Genomic DNA, 25,609 nt, shown 5'->3' with positions numbered 1-25,609 from the left:
TAAAAAAAATGACAAAGTTACTGACCTAAACACATCTAATCAAATAAAAAGAAACATACATTTTTATAAATCTTGTGCTATAAATTTGAAATTACAAGTAACATAAAAGGAAAGATGGATAATTATAATTAGGGAGATAAAAATTTGAAGTAAAGGACCATATTAATATTTTAATCTTTATGATAATTCTTTAAAATTGCCTATAGTTTTATATCAGCAAATATTGCCTCAAGGACTCAGTTGAAATCCAAATCATAATGATCACCCACTTAACTCATTTATTAAATAAAATGTGTTCAATTATACACTAGATCTAATGATATGGCCAGAAAGAAGGCAGAGCTATAAAGTTCAGTGAAAATTGAGGAAAACTAGTAAAGGTCATTTAGCTTGCTACCTGTGCCATCAGGAAAACGCAAAACATGCTTGGTTCTTTCCTTTTGGCAGGCTCAGGGCTTCCCCAAACCAAAAATAATAGTTACCATATCATTTGCTATAGGGTACTTACCTTGCCAAGAATGGATAGCCAATATCTCATTTAATTCTCAAAGCAATTTGAAAGAGAGGCTTCACTATCCCCACTTTAGAGATGAGGAATCAAGCTCTGAGAGATCCATCAACTCCTCCAAGATTATAGAACTAATAAGTGACAGAAGAACTCCTAAGCCTTCAGGGAAATTACTAGAATCCAAAGACTTCCTATACATAAAAAGAATCCATCAAAACACTGATTTCACATCCACAGAATTTTTTAGAAACATTTGTCGAAACATACTCCACAGAAAAACTGTGGCCCCAATGCCTTGTTTCAATTATACATTTCCAGGTAATTATGATGCCTCCTCAATGTGCAAAATCCCTAGTCTCTATATTGCAAGAGATCCTGGAGTGGAATGAAACTGAAACTCCTGGGTTCCAAAAAACTGTTTTTTGTTGTTGTTGTTGTTGTTGTTGTTGTTGTTGTTTTGCTTTGTTTTTTACTGATGGGACTTCACACTAGTATTATAAATACTAAAATAAATGGCATTTCTACAATGCTAAGGTGAATTCACACATTACCACATGGGACACTGCATTCACTTGGCAAAGGTAATAGGGAAAGAGTGGTTATTATACTCACTTAAGGTTTGAGCCAATAGGCACAAAGGAGGCACCAACATCTGGAAACTTGGGAGGTAACTCAAACATGGTATTATACAATCTTTGTGTTTGATTAACAAGCAGTCAAAGTCCAGATAGGTCCACTGCCTTTTTCAAGATCACTTACTAGAAAACAAGGGTGTTAATGGTAATTCGGCTCCTACATTCCAGATGCAACGCTTCACTTCCAGCACCCCACTTGGCCAGCCTCCAGCTTTCTTAACTGACAGCCATCAATGTGTGACCATTATCTTCACTTAACCAGTCACAGGGATAATAAGACAGAATGAGAATTTCAGAGCCTAAAGATTTCCACTGGGTAACTGAGTACTTCCCAAAGGCAGGATACATGTTATCTTATTAGAGAGATCTCAGCAAGTCCCAAGAGATGCAGAAAATGAAGCTCAGAGAGGTTATGTGAATGTCCCAGGTCACACTGCAGGCTGGGAACTAGGCTGGGACCCTGAGGTCTCCAAACACCACCCTTGGGCACCTGAGCTCCCTAGTAGTTCACAACCTACAGTCAAGTTCATACTTCTTGGCTTCATCCTGTGCTTCCTATACTACCATTGGCCCTCTATTTTCTTGACATCTGCTCAGTTTGTCCCGGAAGGACTTTGATTTAAATGGAAATGTTCTCTCTCTGGCATAACTAGAAAATCAGTATTATCTCCGAGAGATAGACAGTTAACCCTGCTAACCTTGAAACAAAAGAGATAGGAAACTCTGCTGGAAGGGATCCCTGCCTGAGGCTCCAAGTCTGGGGCCTGTGCATGGCTCTGGGAAAAGTTTAGCAAGCCTTAAAAAATTTCCCCTTGGCTAATGGGAAGGTCTTAAAGACGAGAGAGTGACTTCCCGAACTTGCCAGAAATGTCCTATAGAAGAGCAGCTTCCAAGCTTGCTTTGAGCCCTAGAAAGAACCCTTTGTTCAGAGAAAACCTAACCAACACTAACAATGACAATGATGCTGCTGACAATAAAGTTATTTGCATTAGAATACATCAGGCATCTAAATACAAGCAAGCTTGATATTTACAGATATGAACTCATTCACTCTTCCTAATAAACCTGTGACACACCGAGAGGTGAAGTGACTTGCCCAAAGCTCACTGCTAACTAAGGGAAGACCTGGGATTTGGTCCCTGGAAGTCTGACCTGAGTCTCTGCTCCTCCTGAGCACCAGACCACATTCTAGAATTTCAGTTACCAGGAGTCAACAGCACAGCTGCTCAAGTTGAAAGGAGATTAAGGAGCTGAGAAATTGCCTCTTTCCCCTTCCCAAAGAGGCTCTGCTAGGCACAGTTGTAAGCAAACGGCAAAGGAAAGGCAGATGAATCCACTCCACAGCTTGATTTGATTACTTGAAGATAAATTCATATTTCACTTCTTTAACTTTCTGCTTCAAGGTAATCACTTTTAACCCTCCTCTCATTTTTCTTGGCTGATGACAACTTGGTACACTCTTGTCTTTATTCATAAACATGGGTTACTGTGCCAGTACCTCAACACATCAGAAATCCCTGGGAGAGTAACATTTTCCCTTTTTCTTTGAATACAAGCCATCAATGAAGCGCATTTGATGATCGAGAGCATTTTAGATATTTATGAATTCATACTATATAAAGGTAACTGACTGTTCCCACTGTGTTATATATGTCCTCCTAATTCTTATTCTTAATACCTGCCAAAGAATATACCAGAAGTTTATATCCAGAGTAAAATAGCAAGCTCATTTTTTCATATTATTTATATACGTATTTTTATAGATGATTAAAGAAAAACACTCTGGAAATGTAGATATGTGAAGGCATATTGCACATTTTATAATTACATTTTATTGCATTCTGTTAAGTGGCCAGAGGGTTTTTAGAAGGCAAAGATGCTTCCAAATTAAATTATTATTATTAAACCCCTTAAGCCTCATACTTGGTTTAGATTGTCACTAGAAATGTTTGATAAATTAAATAATATGCAGTATATAAGCATTAGATGTAGTTTAATATGTTTAAAATAGATTCCTTACACCATCTATAAGCGCAAACTAAGATCTGGAAAGTTTCAAATACATTTTTCCTTTAGAGGAAGTATTTTAAATTTTGTTTTTTAGAAATCTAATTAATGAAAGCTACAGAGCAATAATCTAGCATAAAGGAATGCCTTGAGAGTTGGGTTTAATGCTTACCTCTCTAAATTTATTCTGTTGCTAAAAATGTTTTTTTTTAGTCTAATAGGATTTAGTGAATAAAATAATAATGTAGATATGTAGCTAAATTTCCAATAGCAGAAGAAATTTCAAATGTAATAACCAAACCAAAGGGGAATTAATAAAACAGAGTCAAACTACAATGGTTACTTCAGAACAAAATTGAATCACTGTCCCTAGTCCAGTGAAGGAGGGCACTTTATTGGAGCAATGGGGACCAGGAGGAAGATGTGTCTTACAGGATAATCATGTTATGTTACATTTTTATTGGATGTACTTACATTTTGGACTATATAATTGCTTTTGAAATGTTTCCAAATGTATGTAATCATCAGCCATGTAATGGTAGGTTTCTACCTAAATTTTGCAATCAGAGGGGAACAGGATGCAAATATATCTAGTGTGGGGACTTCCTACCACTTAAAACAGATAAGAATTTGATGATCAGCTAGCAATACATTCACCAAATACACGTCCAAAATCTTAACATGTATCCCTCCTCCATCTCGGTAATTTGTAATTACTATGTATTGAGAAAATGCATAGTATCACTCCCTAGAATACTCTCCCTTTGCCAAGAGCTACCAGTAATAGTAAGCCCCAAATGAGGGATAGAGCTGGAGTAAAACATGTTCCTGCTCTGTAGCCCACATCTCCCCTTTGCTGAACAAGAGAAATGTGAGAAATGCTTCCTAGAGTAAGAATCTTCCAAGGCCAAAGAATCACCAGCAGGTTTTCCACCAGCTTTCTATTACTTATACACTCCCAATACTTGAAAAATAACTCTCTACTTTCCACATTAGAACTTGATAGAATCTGGGAATGTTAATTACATAAGCAAGAAAAGATGTGATGTGGAAGATACAGGAAACAAATACCAGGAAAATGAGACTGAAGTTCTCCTCTTCACTGAGGACACTCCAGCCATCTCATGTTCATCACAACAACCCTCTACTTGCAGCACTGCCCACCCTCTGTCCTGGCTTTATTTTTCTCACTAAACTTTACCACTCTGTAATGTATTATCTATTTTATACCTCATTTTCTTTACTGCCTTCTATATTCTCCGTAAGACATGTTTTACAAGGGAAGGGTTTGGGGTTGTCTTCATCACTGCTGCGTCCCCAGCAATGGATGATGGATGATGCCTACCTTATTTACAATGTATTCCGAAGATCTAGTCCATGGCTCTCCAACCTTTTTCAGTTAAGTGTCAGATGGTAGATATTTCAGGCTTCGTAAGCCATACATTTCTCCATTTTGCTATTAATTCTGCCATTGTAGGACAAGAGCAGCCATATATGAAACATAAATAAATGGAAATGGCTGTTTTCCAATAAATCTTTATGTACTAAAATGACCTGAGGGTCAAGTTGGCCCAGAGCTCAAGATTGCCAACCCTGATCCAGGCCATACCTTACATATGGTAGGTCTGAATAAATGTATGATTAAGTAAATAAATAAAATCTGATATCCTCAAGCCAGCCAGCTCTCCTGTTTATCATCCAGATCAAAGGGGACCTTGCAAAGGGCAATCATGAATAGTCTTTAAGGTAGCAGGTATTATGTGACATTAAAAGTGGAGCAGGTGAGTAAAACATATAGTTTGTCCTGAATGATTAGGGATGATCTCTCCTGGAGGAGAACCAGTTACCTGTTGCCAATTGGTCTGTTTTATTTTGGGTGAGAATATCCTGTTTGCATGTGACATATGGGCATGAAGAAAGAGAAATAAAGAAGAGGAACATTTTGTTCCAGTTCCAATTAGGGATACATTTGCACAGCTTTGTAGGGTTAAGTCTCCAGTACTCCAGTACTCAGTATGTACTACCTTCTTCAGAGGCCAGAGCTCCTCAAAATATTAGAACTACCTGAGAGCTTCTATAAAATGCAAAATCTTGGGACTCACTTTTGATTTACTACAGAAATCTCCCAAGAGGTAGAGAGCCCAAGAATATGGATTTTTCAGCACACTCAAGTCTGAGACTCACTACTACATACTGACTGAATGACCTGTCACTACTATATTAGGGTCCCAGAAGAAACAGAATTCAACTCAGTTGGTTCAAATGAAGAAACTGCAACAAATGGATTATTAACAGAAGGGCAGGCAGGGAAAGAAACAAACAAGGAAGGTGGATGTACACAGCGAGTAGCAAGAGCAGGAAGCCATGGCATCCCTACACCTCAAAGGGGAGAGGAGACAATGGCAAGCTGGTGCATGGAGCATGGGCAACTCTATAGGGTAGCCATTGCCAATGGCAATGTTCCAACAGGGAAAAAGTAGAACCCCAAATGCTTTCTGCTCCACTCTTCTGATCTCTTGCCTAACCATCCTATTAATCAATTCCAGACCCAATCTGTAAGGGAGCCGCAAATCCACAGGATAGAAATGGCACAGACTAGAAGAAGGGGAAAAGGCAGGGATGTGGGTGACAGTGACAGAACAACCAACATATTGATCAATTACGATCAGAACAAAAATCATCCTTGCTGAGTACAGATATGACAATCTCAAGTTCCATACCCTCCACAAAGGAGATTACAAAAAAAGACCACCAGCGATCAGGACGTTCTCTGTAGGTGCACAATAACCTATCCTGAACCAAAATGTTGTCTTGATTTATGCTGCAGTCTTGTCCTCACCCCGGTCATAGTCTTCAAAAATTGGAACCAACATTACCCCTGGAGTCAGCAATAAAATGAAAATGGTACCCTTAATTTTAAAGTATAAGGTAACACGGTGCTGAATAACCATGGCATGATTAGTCGATTCGGGACCTGGATGCACAGAATGCGAAGAATCCATCCATTATCTGCTCAACGTAATTCTTTCATCCCAGCAACTTTAAAAACAACGAAGGAAAATTACTGTCCCTTAGTAAAGCCTTTTGAATTTCATATGCATTTAATTAGGTAACCGTCAGCTCAATGACAAGAACCATGACAAATAGTTGTTCTTTTCAAATGAGAAGAATAGACTGCTCAAAGAGCAATATTGATGGTACCCACACCTACTTATACAGGAGTTTCCTACTCTTTTTTCAATTTAGCTAACCATTTTAAAATTCAATAAAGCCTCTGTGACCACTGTTCTCTTAGAGTTCTAGCCATTTAGCTTTTAAAAAACATCCAAGAGCAGCCTCCCTGTGGGCAAAAAGTACCTTGTGCCTGGCCGGAGGCCATTGGCCATCCGCATGCTACTAGAGTATTTTAACAAGATTCTCTTTATAAGCAAACAGAAAAGCAGATAGAGAATAGGGATCACCAGGCAATGCCTCAAATAATCATAATAGTGCTCTAACTTAAATCTACAGTAATGATCCTAGCCCAGCGGCTCAGAGCAAGTGGAGCACCTTTCTTTTTGGGTAAAGGAACAATCTGAAGTGCAGTAAATGGGTTAGGACTTGGGGAAGGGGTTTCATAGGTAGCTAGGAGCACAGAGTATAGAACCTTGAGACTCTACAGGTATTCTATTTGCATTCTTGCCCTTTCTCAAGTGGCATCCAAGGAAAGTGGAGTTCTAAGGATGAAGTTGTCCAGCCCTCTCTGCTGTCCTTGCTTCTATCCAAGCCATGCCTGTCCCTCCTCTGATGGCCCCAAGCCCCACACACATAGTTGAACAAATTCAGAAGACCAGACATACAGTTAATAGCTATTAATTAACAATATATACGCTTATGTTTAACATTTCCATAGATCCTTAAAAATGTATCACCTCTGGTAAGTAAACATTCCTACTAGAGTTAAGAAAAAAGAAGGAAAAACTTATGAAACCCTTTTATTTGGTATGATCAAAATTAAAACTTTACTGCCTCATAATTTCAAATAATAATTCATTGCTGAATGTAGTTAGTGAATGTACTGGATATATAAGCCCGGATGTTCTCATCAATACACTTTGCAAACATGGCTGTGGAATGTCACAATAAAATATTTCCAATCTCTGGGTCTTTTTGATAATTCACTCTGTGTTTTACAAACAATCAGGCTCCCAGGTTTCAAAGGGATTCTAAGCACATCGCTCAGACTGACAGAGCAAGTATTCCAGACAATTGGTTCCCTGAGGGTCAAGACAGTGATGCTCGATCAGGATTCAAACGGGTCATAAACCCTTCATGGATCTCTCTCAAGTGGGTGGTGATGTCTCCCTAGGGCCGCTCATCATTTGCTGCTACAGTCAAGCACTTGTCATTATAGACAAACACCACGTCAGTCTTAGGTACTCATCCAATCACATCGTACTGCAACCAGGGAAGAAAACTGGTGGTATAAAGAAGTCCAAAGAGAAAAATTAGGCATGCGTGCCTACCCAGGCGTGACTACTCGCTGAACACTTCATTTTTGTATCTGTGCTTTCAGCATTGCCACAAAACTCTGCACCTGTTTATCTACCAGGATTACAGGCATCCAAATTGTCCTAGGACCATCTACGTCAAAAGCCCCAAAACACCAAACCCATTTCTAGAAATTTATCCTAAGGAAATAATTGGACAAGTGCCTAAAAGATGAATGTACAGGGTTGTTCACTGCTGTGTTCTTTACAGAAGCACAAGACTGGAAACACATCAATCTCGGTTTTGTTGTCTGCCGAGTTGGATTGCAAAATCTTATTTACACCTGTGACAATTACATCTTGCCATCTAACACCAGCAGCAGACTAAATGTGGCTTTTAGCTTGAGGAACATCACAGTCCTCAGTGCCCTAGAAAACAGAAAGCTAGTGTCATATGTACTTTAAGGCAGAAACTCTGGCCGCCAGTCCTGCTCACATCCCTTCTCTGAAAGGCAACCAGACCTAAGTTTTATTGTATAAATATGACCCCCAGCTCTCCCTCATTCAAAACTCCTGTAAGGCTTCCTATTACCACCAGGACCCTCTGAATACCTTAGCTTGGATCAGAAGGCCTCTGTATGATCCAAGTCTTCTTACTTCTCCAACTCACCTACTGCTACGCATTACCTCACCTACACTGTGCTCCAGTCACATTGGATTTCAGAAAGTACTCTGACCCTTAGGCCTTTGCACACTCTTCATTCATTCTGACTGGACTGCCCTTCCTTACACAATGGCCCAGCTAGCTCCTTCTCATCCTCATGCCTTGGAGGCCTGTCCAGATTTCTCTCCCATTCTTTCCAGCTGTAGATTCCAGTACCCCTTCCCTATGGTTGTTGGTACTTTACTCAATCTATTGTAACTTCCCATTTTCTTATCTATTAAGCACCTTAGAGGCACAGGCTGTGGCTTGTTCATTTTTTAGAAGACAAAGAATACATTTTTTGGGCAATCTCCAACCTCTACTTCCATGCCTACCCTGGGTTGCTAAGCCTTGGTGGTTTCTCTCCCACTCCTGGGTCCTTAATAAAGAAATCTCCTGAAGTATGTCCATACAAGCTATGCCTCATGATTCTCCCACACCATTAAGGCACAACTGTCCTGAATACACATGCCCTTTATCAACAGATTTGTATATTATGTACCCCATAATGAGGGGTGGGTCCAACAAGGGAGATGTAAAGTAGGATGAGTGCCATTAGGTTATTGTATAGTTCCTCAATACTTATTAAGCATTATATGTATGTGTGCGTACATATATCTATACTATAAAGCACTCTAAGTACTTTACATCTATTAAAGCATGTAGTATTGGTAGTGACCCTATAGAAGGCATGTCCTACTATTATCCCCATTTTAGCATGAGAGGTTAAAAAAAAAAAAATCACCTAACAATCTCAAAGCTACTAAATAGCAAAGCCAGACTTTGAGTCATGGTAGCTGCTCTGTGTATAGCCTGAAACACCAAGCACTGCTGCCTTTCCAATATACCCAGGGTGACTCAGCCCCTGGGCGTGGGTAAAGGAGATGGTTAGATGAGCATATCTGAGCAGCACAGAGAAATGTGAGTACATGCTATCATCAGAGAGAACACAGGCGGAGTATCAAACAGGCACACTGGGACAGAAAGTCACGAAGATGCCAAGGACACACTAGCTGAACAGCTGCCCCGTTTCCTCCCCAGAGGGGCTGGTTGCCTGAGATGAGAATGGGTGTTAGTAATCACACCACTTCAGAATTTTGGGCATGAGGCAGGACCTGTGGGAGCCCATAAGAGGCTGCGATGATAGCGAGGTCACTTGCTGGCTGATTTTCCTCTTATTGCTATCATTCTGGGGGTTCCCTGGTGTGAAAAGGCAATTGTTTTGGGGAGAACCACTTTCATCAATGTAAGACTTTATATATCTAACTTCTGTCCCTCGTCCAGCCCTAGACTCCCCCCACCTCTAACACAACCAGGAATTTGCTCTCCAGAAACAAAGATGACAGAAATAAAGTTAGAGACATAGAGATGCTATCACAGCCAACTAAGAGAAACATTTTACCCTCCCTTATCTCAAAACCTGGCTTTGCCGACACTGTGTCTGCTCCTAGACGTCACTTAACAAAAGACTTTAAATAAATTGTTCCTAAAGTTTTTAAAGAAATCTTCATTTCCAGGATCCTATGACTGTATTCCAAGGTAATAAAATATAAATGAGAATAAAGAGCAAGCTAATAAACTGAATTGAAGTCTGCATTACAATAATAAGGTTTGAGAACCATTTACTAACCATGTGTATCTCACTCTCATGACTTATAACATTGGCTGAATTACTTAACAGAAATGAGAGCTCCTATTGCTTCTGTTATCCGATGCGGATGCTTTTTGGAGCTGAACAATGTGACATTTGCTTTAGAGCACTTGTATCTAATCAATACATAATGCTAAATGTGATTTAAAATCAATTTAATTGTACGCTTGCTCTCCCATGAGTCAAGGGGGAAACAAAGGTAACATTTGAGATATGAAACCATTCAGCTATTTCCCGAAGAAGGCATAGGTCCCTTGCTTCTAATGGAGTCCAAGAGGTAAACACAGTTGTTCATACTACAAACTTCACATTTGAAAAAGAATGGTGCTGGAACAGCTAGGATATTGTGTCCTACAAGGTGTATTTGAACTGTGGTTCTTTTATTTCAAACAATTTAACTACTGAAAGCTTTTTTACTTATTATGAAAATTTTCTAAATTACAGAAAACTTGAGTAGAAAAAAATATTTAATAATACATGAAGTACATATATTTAACTTCCTATAACATCACATATTTCTTTTTTTTTTTTCTTTTCACATATTTCTTAAATATATACTTCTTAATTCATATATATATTGTAGCAATCACACATACATACACGCACACACAGCTAAGCCTGAGTGTCTACAATGGTCTGGACTCTGTGCTTACCTGTATCATCTGTCCCCATCTGACCGACAGTAACTGAATCCCAACTCTGTGCCAGGTTACATTATTTACACTAAAGGGAAATTAGGCTCGGAGAGGTTTTAAAAGCACAAAAATCAGCATTCAAATATCTGATGATGCAGCAGACTCTGGAAACTGTATTTTATGTAAAGATATTTAAACAATTCCAAAACAGTCAGTGAATTTCATCTAAATTTTCATATCCTAAGTCTTATAAAAATATGTATTAATTAAACCAACTGACTATTTGTGGTTAACACAGAGACAGGCTGTGAATAATAGTCACTATGTTTTCTGTCTGCATTCAAGTAACTACACAGTTGCGGTATGTAAGGAACAGAAGTTTTTATAATGCCCTTTGTAACATCAACTGAAAATAGCCCTGTACAGTACAATCAGGCAAACTCTGCATTTTTAAAAACTTGGACTTGACTTACATAATCGTGAAATAATAAAGATGTACTAGAAAAACATCTAAAGTACTAAAATTAATTGGAATAGAAATATTTTTGTTCTATTAGAATAAAACAAAAGATTGAGTTATGCCCATAAAATAATCCCTGATTTGTAAATTTTTTTAAAAAGGAGTTTTCTTCTTCTTTTTTTAAATATTTTATTTATTTATTTGAGAGGTGGAGAGAGATAGCGTGCAAGAGCATGGAGAGGGAGAAGCAGATTCTCCGCTGAGCTGGGAGCCCAACGGGAGCTTGATCCCAGGACCCCGGGATCATGACCTGAGCCAAAGGCAGATGCTTAACTAACTGAGCCACCCAGGTGCCCCTAAAAAAAGTTGTTTTTAAGAAAATCCCCAATTTTATGGCTCTGTGTTAGAAGAGAGAAAAAATGGCAAAACTTTCACAAACTCAGAATTAATTAAAAATGTCTTCAGGTGTTGTCACAATTTGAGCAAGAAAACCTGGATACACCAAAACTATCAGGAGAAATTTTAAGCCATAACTATATTTATAAACATAGCTCCTATATTATGACATCTTTGTCTTTCCTCTTGATCAAAGTTTCAGAGTAAATCCGTTGATGACACGCCATGTAGTAGATGCACTGATGCTCTCTCCTGTATAACTGATAATTCCTCATTTGCCTTTTGGCAAATTACCCTCAGAGGTTCAAACACAGTCCATTATGCCTTGAGTAACGATTGAGAGCTGCACTGTCCAATAGGGTATAGCCACTAACCACGTGTCACTAGGGAGCATGTGATATGTGGCTAGCCATAACATGGAGTCTAAGTATAAAATACACAGTGGATATCAAAGAGTCATCATGGAAAAATAACACAGAGTATCTCATGAACTTTTTATGCTGAGTACATTTTTAAATATTTTCGATATATTAGGTTGAATAAACTATATTAAAATTAATTTTGAGGTTACACGTGGGTGGCTCAGTGGTTTAGCACCTGCCTTCAGCCTGGGGCGTGATCCTAGAGTCCCGGGATGGAGTCCCACATCAGGATCCCTGCATGGAGCCTGCTTCTCCCTTTGCCTGTGTCTCTGTCTCTCTTTTTCTCTGTGTCTCTCATGAATGAATGAATAAATAAATAATCTTTAAAAATAAAATAAAATACATAAAATAAAATACATTTTAACCTATTTCCTTTATTATTTTTTTAACATGGTTACTAGAAAATTTAAAAATCACATTTGTGGCCTGTACTTTATTTCTATTGGGCAGCACTGGTATAGAGGATAGAGAAAAAAAAAAGATGATATGCTCCCATTTCTGGCTCAGAACTTTTTTTTTTGAATATGCTAAGTTACCAATTACATTTTTTCAGATGAAACATACACATTTTAACATAGAACACATTCTGACAGATCTGAGAGAAGACATGAAAAACGTGTGCTTTCTATCATAATGATTATTTTTCTAATAACAACAGCTGTTTGCCTGTACAAGCAAGAGACTGTTTTTCCATACCGGCAAGTACTAGCATTCAATCATGAAAGAAAAATAATTCTCCAAGGCCTTTCCCCACATGCTTTACATCAGCAGCAAGCTGTGCATTCTTATGTACTCTGAAAATCTCAACCAAGTCGGGCCTGCTTCCTGGCTGACTACTTTGCTACTTTTTTCTTATTATGGGAAATACAAAGTGCTCACGTTGGCCTGATTCAGAAACAAGTGCATTATTCAAGCCTGTACAAAACCCAACCCATAGGAAACCCAGACAGGTGAGTGCCCTTTTGCCTCTTGCTTAGCTGCAAAGGAGATTACAGTCACCTCTTAAAAGATGACAAAAAAAAAAAAACTGGTTAAAATTCAACTGTTGAAGAACGTATTCTTGTTTGATGACACTTGAGAACAGCTTGAAATTCTCCCACAAATTTTAAGGTCTCATTTCTTACATTTTGCAGCCAAGAAGCACCTGACCTGTCAAAAGCTAATTAGATCTGTGCTGTCCAAAATGGAAGTCAACAGCCACATGTAGCTATTTAAATTTAAGTTAACTACAATTAGAAATTCAGTTCCTCCATTGCAATAATCATATTTCAAGGGCTCGATAACCACTGATGGCTAGTGGCTTCTATATAGGACAGTGGAGAACATTTCCATTATTGCAGGAAGTTCTGTTGGAGGGCATCATGTTAGATGATAGCATGTACTACATCACCAATCTGGAAAACTTATGAAAAAAAAAAAAAAAAAAAAAACAAAGAAGTGAGTAAGGGAGTGAAAAACATGTATTTGGAAAGCAAACTAAGGGACTGCTTTAAAACAAAGTAAATAACATCCTTGCAGTTCCAGTCTGTCAAATCAAACAAAAGGAACTCATTGTTGGCTGCGCTTAGAGATGTAGACAGAAAGTAAAATAAGTGGGAAGCTGATTTATTTGATCCTTTCCTTGGCCACACACAGACTGAAACTCAGGCAAAAATTCAGTTATTCTTAAGTTATAGTTTTGCTTTACTACAACAGGAAGCTACGCTCACTGACATACTTCTTGGGCTAAGTTCACGTTAGAGACACAGGCTTAAGCCTTAATGTGATAAATTATGGTGCTATATGTTAGAAAATCCTTTATTTTTTTAATTGAAGTATAGTTGATAAAAGAATTAATCCTTTTTTAATCTGAGGGTAGAAAAGATCATAATATATGCATTTTCTATTTTTTCTCACTCATTTGGAAGAGATGAAGTAATACCAGGGGAGTTCAAATAGTTAAACAATGGCTAAAAGCCTACCTCTGGAACCAAAAAATCATCTCCATTGCTTTCTAGTTATACGTACATATACTCTGCATCAGTATCTTCCTCTGAAAAGCCTAAATGAGATAATGCCTGAACAATTCTCAGTGTGCATATACACACACACACACACACACACATATAAGTATATATATAGACTTCTATATATGTGTGTGTATATATATTTTAAAGTCTGCTCCATGTCCAGCATGGACAACTCACAACCCTGATATCAAGACCCGAGTTGAGATCAAGTGTTAGACATTTAACTGATTGAGCCACCTAGGCATCCCTTGGTGCACACAATTTTTGACTAAAGGAATACTTGACCCAGGCAACCATTCTTCCTCTGCTGCTAATCATGCATTTTTAAAAAATGCATAGCACATTTTGTCACAGCGAATATAAGTAAAAATGACTTAAATGATAATATTACAAAACCATGGCAAAAACAAGCAAACAACAACTGCCCTTACCCCCGACAGATTTCATGGCACAGAAGTTCCTAATGTTGTACTGTACATAACAGAGTGAGTGCTCTCAAAAACCTGGATCATGGTACTGAAAGAGAACACTGAAATGAGACAGACTTGCTCAAAGCATCCTTGAGAAGCCACAGAAGAAAGGATTTCCAAAGAGTCCAGGGATAGCAAGAATGGAATGAGGAGAGAGCATGAGCCTGGTGTCTGAAGGCTCCCTAATGAAACCATCTGCATTCCTGGTCACCAAGTACAATCAAACTCCAGGAACTCTCTGTAAGGACACTGGTGCATACGCTGAGATATGTAATCACACATTATGGTCAAGCCTGGGCACTTCCCACAGTTTGAAACATCATATATGCAAGTTGCCATTTGTAAACAGATTTTTGTTTTTGCCCATTTACATAGAGACCATGAGAAAAGCATCATATCTGAGACGCAGCAGGAGGCATGATAGAACAAGTTTTCCAAACAGAAACATAACTAAGCTCTGTATCAATAAGACAAATCATAGGAAAACACCACAAATCTACATTTCACTTTAAATCTAGCTTTTCCATTAATCGCTGCTACCCTGAAGATTTGTAACAGTTCATGACAGACCACATGTGTTTGATTTTCCACAACAGTCTGCACCACGAAAAGTTTTATCTTAACTGTCTCTATAAATTACAAAGATATTTAAAAATTCCATTAGTTTAACATCCAATAGATACCAAATTGTTTCTTGTACCTGGAGTTGATAGAAAAATCCTTCATCATTCTCTGTCTTCCAAAAACTGAGTTCAGGAAAAATGGTGGAGATTTCCAGCTGCTAGACTCCTTAAATGGTGCTAAGGAAAGATATGACGCGTGTTGTTTTTCACGATATGACATATCTGAACAGCACCAGTGAATATGGAACCAGGACACATAATATTGGCACCATGGGGACTGCACAGTGTATTTATTAGAGCATATAAATTACCCACTGGTATATGAAGGGCCAAGGCAGAGTCAGCCTTCCTTCAGAACTAGATCAGGCCTGGGGGAGTGGAAAGAGAACATAGCTTCGGGAGGGGAGAGGGTCAGAAGGGCCTGCCTCAAACATCAGCACACTCCTCAATAGCTAGGAGACCTCCAGTTCCTTAACCCTCAAGCAGCGATAACAATGCCCCCTTTCCTTCTTGTGGGAAGTGAAGAAGTTACCAAGAACAGAAGATACCATCTAGAATATAGCTTGTATAGCCCACTTCCACGGCAGATATCATGCACCAATTTCCCCATTTGCTATTTCTGTTATGTGTGAGAGAATATATACACTTCTATATTTCTATTATGAAAGAAATATAGTACTATAATACATGCATATACAAATATGTGTTTATGCATCTGTGTGCTTATACATAAAATGAGTGATTTGGCTCTTTGATCTTCAAATATTTTCCTGGGATGTCAACTCTTCTTTCTTCTTTTTTTCCTGGATTTAGATCTCAGAATCCAAAAATAACCTAGCTTCCCCAAATCTCCTCCTTATTCGTTAAATGAAAGGTGACTCGTGAGCCCACATGCTGTTATTTCTTATCCATATCCTAAAACAGAGGAGGAGGTTTGCAAGTAATACTCTTACTCTCAGTTCTCACCTTATGCATTCAAAGAAGATAAGAAAATAGCTTATCAGATACACAGAATACCAGAGACAGTACAACACAAACAGCCTTTCTGATGACAATCAGCTCTCAACACATCATATACATGTCAGAAGGACTCTGGCCCATCGGTTTACCGAGCTTCTTACTTTTTCTCACTTACCCTCTTGGATTTTTTTTTCCCTCCCTCAGAAAGAAGAATCCCATCTGCTAGAAAGAAATATTTGTAGCCAACATGACAAAAGTGGAATCCCTACTTCATAACAGCTGCGAATCAAAACACGAGTGACTGAAATTAACTACATTGTGTTGCCGAGCAGATGTGCTTCCAGAAACGAACTCCAGCTCTTTTGTTCCCAGGCACCATGTGTAAATCATCCACAGACAACACGGTAGGCCATGTTCTCACCTCATTGTTATTCATGTTAATTCTTAATATTCCTGAACTATTGCAGACTTTGAAATCAAAAAAAAAGAGAAAAGCTTGGGATCCTCCTTTTTTTCCCCAAGAGAGTAAATTCTGAACATTGCCAATCACTCACTAGCAGCCCTGACTAAACAGATGGATTCTGATACCTCTGGTTCGATTTTAAATGCAAACATGTCAATTTATGCTCTGGCACAGGTTCATCCATCTCAAAATCTTTTTTGGGTGGATAATTTTTTTCTTTAAGTTTTGTTCTCTCAACTCTGTTTTGCTACATTAGCTGTTAAGCCAATAGAGATCTTATTACAGAAATAGTGATGTGCCTGGTATATTTTAATCCAATAGTCTTAAGTAATTGTACTAAAAACCCTACAAAATAAACTCCAAGTGAAGAGAGACACCTGCAGAAGTTGCAGATTTAGAGGAATATAAAAGAATTTCTAAAAATTGAGGCTAGAAAAAATTTTTAATTAAAATAAATAAAAATTAAAATTGGGGCTTTTTTCCTTGGTGACTCTTTCTATGATCAATAAACATGTATTAGCCTCATAGTCAGAACTAACACGTGGCACATTACTTCCAATCTTTATTCTTACACCCATGATAGACAGTGATAATCCACTTCAGGATTTCTGCCATCCTTGCCCATCGGATGTGTTAGCTGCTCTTGAGAGATGTAAGCCAAGGACAAACCTTATCTAGTTAGAAAGATGAACTATACACACACAAAATGACCTGAGTTTTTTAAGCAAGATACGCAAAATAACAGACTATAGAATAATTCCTCAACTGCTGAGAGAGAATATTTCTCTTACTCTACCATGAAGTTGGGTTGTTTTGAGCTGGCTCTGTCCACACAGCACTTTAGTTCACAAGGGGGCAGGGGCAATATTCTGCTGCATTTGTTATTTTATTTCAAAAGATTAAATAAGCAGTGTAACTTTAAATGGTGAGCTTAAAATCTGTTCAATTATAGAACTGCACTTTAGATTTACAGGTATTTGAACTCTGCAGAAACCCGAAAAATCCACATGAAGACACAGGCAGCAGAGAATGGGAAAAACATTTTATCACAAGTCATAAGTACTTGTATAAAATCTTCTTCACTGCACTCTAAACTCTGTGTTAAGAGCCATACCTTGAAAATAATACACTATCTATTGCTTCTCCCTCTCTTTCAAACCTCTTTTTCATAGACTGAACGTAGGAAATGCTATGTGATTATCTCCGAGAAGATGCCTCTAGTCTGCTCTCTGCTTTATAATTAGGATCATTCTTTCCCAAATTCTAGAGTTAGACTGACTTCCATCTTTATGATGGGTGTTGTGGTTTCTTTTTCTTCTTTCTGTGTCTTCATGGGTATTTTTGTGAGAGCTAGACAAAGGCTGCATGCTGGGCTGCCAGGGCCGTGCTCACAGCACTTGGGTCAGTGTGCTGTGTGACCATAGCTTAGGAAGTAGTCACCGAATGAACAATACCAGGAACAAAGTTTATAAGCATGATAGCTCTTTGCACCACAGACCCGGCAATTGATCAGTTGGCATGATTTGAAAGGCACTGAGAAGACTGCATTGGTCCCTTAATCTGATAAAATAAAGACCTAGGCAATATTCCACTGTATACATACACCCCATCTTCTTTATTCACTCATCTATTGATGGATCTTTGGGTTGCTTCCATATCTTGGCTATGGTAAAAATGCTGCAATAAACATAAGGGTGCACACATCTTTTCAAATAAGTGTTTTGTTTTCTTTTGGTAAATATCCAGGAGCAAAATTATTGGATCATATGGTTTTTCTATTTTTAATTTTTTGAGGAACCTTCACATCATTTTCCATGGTGGTTGTATCAATCAATAAATAATTTTTTAAAAGTAGATTGCTTGGAATTCTCACATTATCAATATTTTGTGCATAGGCATTGAATGCCTTTAAAAATTTCTATTGTGGTAAACCATACATAACACCAAATTTCCCATTCTTAACAATTTTTAAAGGTATGGTTCTGTGGTGCTATATAAATACACACACACACACACACCACTTCACATTCATGTGAAGCCTTCAAAAAAAAAAAAAGACTGAGTATCCTTTTCTTCTGATCAGCAGCAAGATAATTTATATAATCTTATAAACACTAAGTTGCTCTCTTCTCTCAAATAAAAGTTTAAAATTAAGATGAAACACAGTAAGAAAAGAACTTCAAGACTGACAAGATTTTGGCTTTGAATGAGGAGCCAAAATTTTAACTCAGACTCCGAGGAGGTAAAAATATTTTCTGGAGGCACTGAAAGCTGAGAATTACAGAGTGGTTAGAAATGAAGAAGCTCAACAGATTGAGGGAAAACTGGGAATAAGCTCACACTTGTTGGCTTTTTAAGCAAATGCTGTCATACAAGATCCTTCATTCAATCTCCTCAAGGAATTCATCCCCAGCCCCGTTTTCCAGCTTATTCTGATGGAGAAAATTTGCAGTATGTCCCCAGAGTGAATGAGTAGGAGAACCCAAATTCAAGCTCATAATGGTGGAATTCAACTTCTATGCTTGTTGAACTCTGCTCTATAGTCTTCTCCTATGAAGACAAGACTGATATCTCTCATGTAGCAATGAATGTCAGTGGAAGTCTGTTTCCAATATCACTTGATAGTTACTCCCAGGACACTTTCCTTACCTGCCTTGCTCCTTATGTAAGTAGCTAGACCTTAAATAAACATTTCCTCTGGGGAAGAATGAGACAAAGCAGAAAGCTCAGGAAAAATAGGTCTCCCTGCCTTTTGTGTCTCAATACCTAGGACTTACAGAAAGAAATCGAGTTATCAAAAAAAAAAAAAAAAAAAGCAGGTAAAAATACAAGAAAATATGATTAAGAACACAGTCTCTCTCTATACCAACTCTAAACACCACGCCTTCCATCTAGACAACCTGGGCTCGAATTAGAGAGAAGTGTAGAGAAAAGCAATGATGATCAAGAAGCAGAACTTGCTGCTCCCAGGCCAAGCCTGGGAGATGGCTTGACCTCGAGGGGGCTCTGGGGAACCTGATTGTTCAGCAAGACCTGTCCATCCTTCCACAAGGGAGAAACCTATGAGAACAAGAAGGCCCTTGCTTCTGACTTTTCCTTTCAGGATTTTATACACTTCACATTCTACCTAAGGTTCATGTTGCACAAACAACATATGAAATATAAAAGGCCCTGTGTCCCCACAAATGCCATGGACAAAGCAGCCCCAGTGGCTCAGAGGTTTAGTGCTACCTTCGGCCCAGGGCCTGATCCTGGAGACTTGGGATCCATTCCCACATCAGGCTCCCTGCATGGAGCCTGCTTCTCCCTCTGCCTGTGTCTCTGCCTCTCTCTCTCTGTCTCTCATGAATAAATAAATAAAATCTTAAAAAAAAAATGCTATGGATAGAACAAAAACCTCATGACCCAGATGCCTTACAGATGGCGGCAACATGCACAGCCCAGTGATGCCACAGACAGCACAGAGAGGATCATGTGGGACAGTGGGTGTCTCCTCAGACACCAGAGTAAATGGATGACAGCGAGCATCAGAAGGGACCTGCTCCATCCCCAGAACTTGGACATGGCCAGGAAAAAGACGAAGAATTCCCTAACATATTAGTATCATTCTTCCTACCAACTTCATAGAACGGATAAAAATCAAATAAAGTTACAGAATGATTTTATTTTTGCATATCTTAGTTTGTGTAATGAAATAGGTTTTTCTATATAACTGTTTAAAATGTAATTCAATATACTAAAAAACTACAGAATAATTCAGCATAAATTGTTAGGTGTGCAGTTGCCTAGTAGACCAACACCATTTCAAGAAAAGGTATTTATTCTGCACATTTTTTTTGAGATACAGAATGTTGTCTGTAATTTTGCTAGTGTGGGGAAGAGAGGCTAAGGTGGACAGAGGGATAGGGAATGGATTTATCTGATCATAATGATGATCAAAATAGACACATTCTCTAGCAGTTTAAAGTAGAACTACAGAAAAACAGCATGTAACAAAAGGGAAAAGCTATAGCTTTGTAGCTATAGCTCAAGCTACGGACTCTGCTGTTTGTTTAGATTTCATCTGGAATAACTCTCTCTATATATATGATGGAGAAGAGGGGTACTGATTAATTCTAAAGTCACCTCCCTATGGTCTCCCAGATATGTTACAGATACCACTCCAAATTCCCAACACCACTTGACACAAAATCTTCTGTGGCCTTATTAATATTTTCTTTTTTTATTCCTGCTGGTCTAGGCTGCAATTTACAATTAGTGAGAGTAGAACCTCTTTCTTTCCCCATCTACATTCTAATACACCATAGATAGAACTGTCCATAGCAATAGAAAAACTTTCCTTTTGTATTAATGTCTCTTTCAAAAGCCTCGGATTCTGTTAATTTCTGCCAGAAAATAACCTGTGTCTTAACAATGGTGGACAACCAGAATTCCAATGAGCCTGCTTTTGGTGACTCGTGTTTATAAAAATCATGCATCACGTTCTCTTGTGATCGGTCATCAAATGTGACATAATTTAACATGACAGCTCCAATTTTAAGGATAGCATTTTGCACTTTGTTTTCAAACTCTACAACTACAGTTATTCAACAGAAGCTGGCTGACCTCAGTGGAACAGACGGGGAACTGTTCATAGGTTGCCAACGTTAAATTACTGCTGAGTAGCTTAGCATATCTTTAGAATAATTCCTTTTAAAAGCAATTAATCATCATTTCCAAAAGGTCCTCAGTCAAATTTATTTTCTGTTTTATTATTTATGGGGGAGGCATTTGATTGAAAACTGCCTTTTCAAGCACAGAGAGAAAGAGAAATCATGAAGATTTCTAGGACCCAGCAAAGTAGAAGACTGGAGCTTGTAGATTAGACAATGGTCAACCAGATGAAGGATCTAGAAGAGCCACATTATCAAGCTTGTGATTAAAAGAGAACACTATTTGTATTCTCAAATTCGTGAAGGTAATGAATTTGTCTTTGTTCAAAGACAGTAACACTACCTTTACTTTCTTCTATCCACTACCTTTAAGAGGAATAAAATTTCAAACTATGGGAGTATACTGAATCTTAGATGACCTCATTATGAAGGCCTACCATTATTTTATGTAATTTAAGAAAATAAACGTTTTTAAAAACTATGACATGCCATCAGTTATAAAAAGGACCTGATTTCACATATGTTACAACACATTAAGTGCATTCCATTAATTTTTTTAAGGTAACATTTGCTATTTCAAGTTGCACCAGTAATTTTTTTTAAAGATTTTATTTATTTACTCATGAGAGACACAGAGAGAGAGGCAGAGACTGATGTGGGACTGGACCCCAGGACCCTGGGATCACAACCTGAGCCTAAGGCAGACGCTCAACCACTGAGCCACCCAGGTGCTCTTTTTGTTTTTTAAGATTTTATTTCTTTACTTGAGAGACAGGGAGAAGCAGACTCCCCACTGAGCAGGGAGCCTGATGTGGGGCTCAATCCCAGGATCCTGGGGACTGAGCTACTCTCTTTAGAGGCTTTTAGTGTATATGTTAGTTTTCTCTGTGAGGAGAAAGAAAATCCAAAAATGAATCCTTATGAAATCCTTGGTTTTAATATATACTCTATGACTTTAGTAAAACTCTGACACTATTAAATGTAAAAAAGCTCCATTATTGGAAATATACTATATAAAACTGTTAATTTTTGCTTGAAGGTGAAAATACTGGGTTAAAAAAGCAACAGTAAAAAAATAAAATAAAATAAAAAAGCAACAGTAATCAACAGTCTAACCTAAAAACTCCCCTTTGTTAAGTAATTGTTTTGTTCATTCATTTATTTATCCATTCATTTGCTGAACAAACATTTGTCAACCCTTAGGTATAGTTAAAGTGTAAGGACTTCATAGAACTTTGTATTTTGAATGCAAGGGTATAAATAGACTTAGCTTTTCTTGGTGTAAATTCTGTCTTTTCAGGACTATTCATTTTGCTAACTTATTGTGATTTTCTCTTTTAAATAAAAGGATAGGCAAATTTGGGGTAATAGCACAGAAGTGCATAAGAAAAAATAGTAGTGATCTGAAAAGAGGATTGAATGTTTTAAATTTTGCTTCAAACAAGAGAAGCTTCTCCAGGCTATAGAACAAATTTTCCTTAAGACACATTTTTGTATACCTACAGCCATTTGCATCCACAATAAATGTTGATGTGGAAGTGTTACAGTTTTGTTTTAGTAAATTGCATGAGTAATTGTCCCCCTAGCACTTGCTAAGTTGATGCTTCCTTTTTTAATGGCTGTAATATATTTGTAAACATGTTTCTTAACTTACTTGAAAACATGTTGGTTCCATCTCATTTATTTGCAGACAACTTACTGTCTGTTGAATGTTTAGCTTCTTTTTTTCTAATGACTCCTTTGAAATATTATTTTAATGAACCTATGAAACACATCATTGTATTCTTTATATTGTGGTTGGACTGCTAATGAGACTCATCCATTAAGTAAATGGCTTTGTAGGCAATGCAAATGTAATAAATAAAGTTAGTCTGTTCTTCTTTACTACTTTTCTGCTGATGGGCATACCACATGCTGAGAAGGTAATGTTTCATGACCAAAACAGTTCAGTTGGTAGGCGGATTGGGAATCTTTCCATTAAAAAAAAAAAAAAAAAAGAATCATAAAAGCATACTTGCAACTCCAACTTTTTTTTATCAAATCATAAGACAATGTATTTTTAGTGCAGGCATTATATTTCAAGATGGTATGCTTTATAGAAGGAATTATTATATGATTCACAGAAGAAAAATGCTTCCCTGTAAATAGAAAAAAAAAAAAAAACTACTTAAAATTTTTTTCTAGGAAAATAACATCAGTAAATGGATTGCACCAAAAACAAAATTCGGGTCCTTTGTGATTTGCTCTTTTTATGGACTTGGTTTTCTGCCTTAGCAAAAGGAGATACAGGTATCAAAAATGATACCACACGTATTACTTTCCTGGGACCACCAATTCCACTTTGGGCTCCCATGTTTTTTCATTGTTTGCAGTAAAATTTTTACAAGCATTTATTCTTCAATATTTCATTGATGAGAGCCATTGCTGTATTTATTTATTTTCACATTTGTAATGGAATAGTTTTGCAGGCTTATGGCTATTTAGATTGGTGAAAACAAGACGGCATTGCCAGCTGGTTATTTGTCTACTACTATGCATAGGATAGACTGGCTGAACTGGCAAAATTTCTAGATCTTTACAGTTGTCAAGGATATCAGCCTCTAAGAACAAAAACATGAAATGATGAGCATTTTCTGGGGTCCTCTCAAAGGAATCACTGTGGGTTTGGGCACAGACAAAGGTAAATGCTTGCAGAGAATAGGCATTTCTTCTCTAGCCAGGAGAACCTTTTGCTTTACATCCAATGTCCCAGGGGTTGATTTGGTGGGAATGAAATTTAAAAGGGAGAGAGATAAGATCAAGTTTACACAGCAACAGAACTTGAAAGACTGGTCTCAGCTTTGGGAGCCATTTTCCAATCAAGAAATTACTGATGCAAGGGGACCTGGGTGGCTCAGTCTGTTGAGCATCTGCCTTGGGCTCAGGTCATGATCCCAGAGTCCTGGGATAGAGCCTCCAGTCAGGCTCCCTGCTCACAAAGAGCCTGCCTCTCCCTCTCTTTCCTGCTCATGCTCTCTTGCTATTTCTCTCTCAAATAAAATCCTTTTAAAATATTCTAAGTCGGGATCCCTGGGTGGCGCAGCGGTTTAGCGCCTGCCTTTGGCCCAGGGCGCGATCCTGGAGACCCGGGATCGAATCCCACGTCGGGCTCCCAGTGCATGGAGCCTGCTTCTCCCTCTGCCTGTGTCTTGCCTCTCTCTCTCTCTCTCTCTCTGTGACTATCATAAATAAATAAAAAATTAAAAAAAATAAAAATAAAAATAAAAATAAAATATTCTAAGTCAAATTAATAATACCATCTCTCTCCTTTTCTGCAGATATGGTTAGATCAGACCTGTCTTTGGTCTGCTACTTGAGATAAACAGCTTGCACCAGAATGTAAAGAAGGCATTTCTTCTTTCATTTTGAAAAGTTAAGTCTCGGGATGGCTGGGTGGCTCCGAGGTTGAGCATCTGCCTTTGGCCCAGTGTGTGATCCTGGAGACCTGGGATCAAGTCCCACATCGGGCTCCCTGCATGGAGCCTGCTTCTATCCTCTGCCTGTGTCTCTTCCCCACCCCCTGTCTCATGAATAAATAAATAAATAAATAAAATCTTTTTTTTAAAAAGTCTGATTATGAAAAATAAGCATCAGCCAAACTAAACAATGTGCCTTGTGAGGTAGTTGATTTCAGGCAAACTCCTTGTATTAATTACCTATTACTGTCTAATAAATTATGCCAAACTTGATAATGTAAAACAGCACACATTGTTTATCTCAGTTTATGTGAGCCAGGGGGGCTTAGGTGGGCTTCCTGCTTCTGAGTTTTACCAGGGCTATGTTCCAGGTTTCAGTCAGGGCTGTGGTCTCATCAGCAGCTGGACTGGAGAAGGATCCACTTCCAAATTCCATCAGGTTGTGGACAGAATCCATTCCCTTGAAGCTCTAGGATTCAGGGAAGCTCACTTTTTCAAAGCCAGTAAGGAAGAGAGAGGCAAAAGGGTCTCATAGTAAGGTGGTGTCTTACATAACATATAGTAATAATGATGTAACAGCCCATCACCTCTGCATGTTTTCTAGAAGCAAGTCACAGGTTCTTCTTTCCCACAAGAGAGGGGATTATACAAAGTGTGAATACCAGTGGGCAAGGTCATGGATATTATCTGTCCACCACATTTCTTATCTGTTTTTGGAGTCCAAGAATAAATTGATTGAGGAGAGTGGTAATATTTCTGAACCATACCTTAAGTAGCACTATTGGTGGAATCCAGTGAGGAAGAAAGAAACATTTCTTATTTCCTCTTAGCTTGACAGGAACAAAGGTGACACTATCTTTTGGAGTACGCAGATGATTAAATGTGTGTTTTACTTAATCTACACAGTGATTTTTTTAATTGTGACATCATTTAAAATTTTGGAATAATAAGTAAAAGTTTCTATTTGTGGTTCCATTTTTAAAAACAGAAAGCTCTAGTAGCCTGGGTGTCTACCTTCCTGTATAGAAAAATTGGCTAGAGCTTAATAGAAGAAACCCAAATTTTATAGTTGGGTTTACTGAAATCTCGAC

At 38.1% G+C, this 25,609-nt stretch overlaps 1 protein-coding gene and 1 long non-coding RNA gene across 19 annotated transcripts in view; one reads left to right on the top strand and one right to left on the bottom strand.

The window, feature by feature from the left end:
* FHIT (fragile histidine triad diadenosine triphosphatase) overlaps nt 1–25,609 on the bottom strand; it is a 1,386,045-nt gene that overhangs the window by 577,097 nt on the left and 783,339 nt on the right. The gene's annotated exons all lie outside the window — the stretch shown is intronic.
* The window catches only part of LOC140610065 (uncharacterized), a 63,851-nt gene continuing 40,596 nt past the window's right edge, over nt 2,355–25,609 (top strand). For both annotated transcript variants that reach the window (XR_012011845.1, XR_012011844.1), the window contains exons 1-2: nt 2,355–2,546; nt 16,153–16,352. This is a non-coding gene — a long non-coding RNA (uncharacterized lncRNA). The remainder of the gene's footprint in view (nt 2,547–16,152; nt 16,353–25,609) is intronic.

This window comes from Canis lupus, chromosome 19, assembly GCF_048164855.1.
Source record: "Canis lupus baileyi chromosome 19, mCanLup2.hap1, whole genome shotgun sequence".
Taxonomy (NCBI): Eukaryota; Metazoa; Chordata; class Mammalia; order Carnivora; family Canidae; genus Canis; species Canis lupus.
This window is presented reverse-complemented; position numbering and strand designations above follow the sequence as displayed.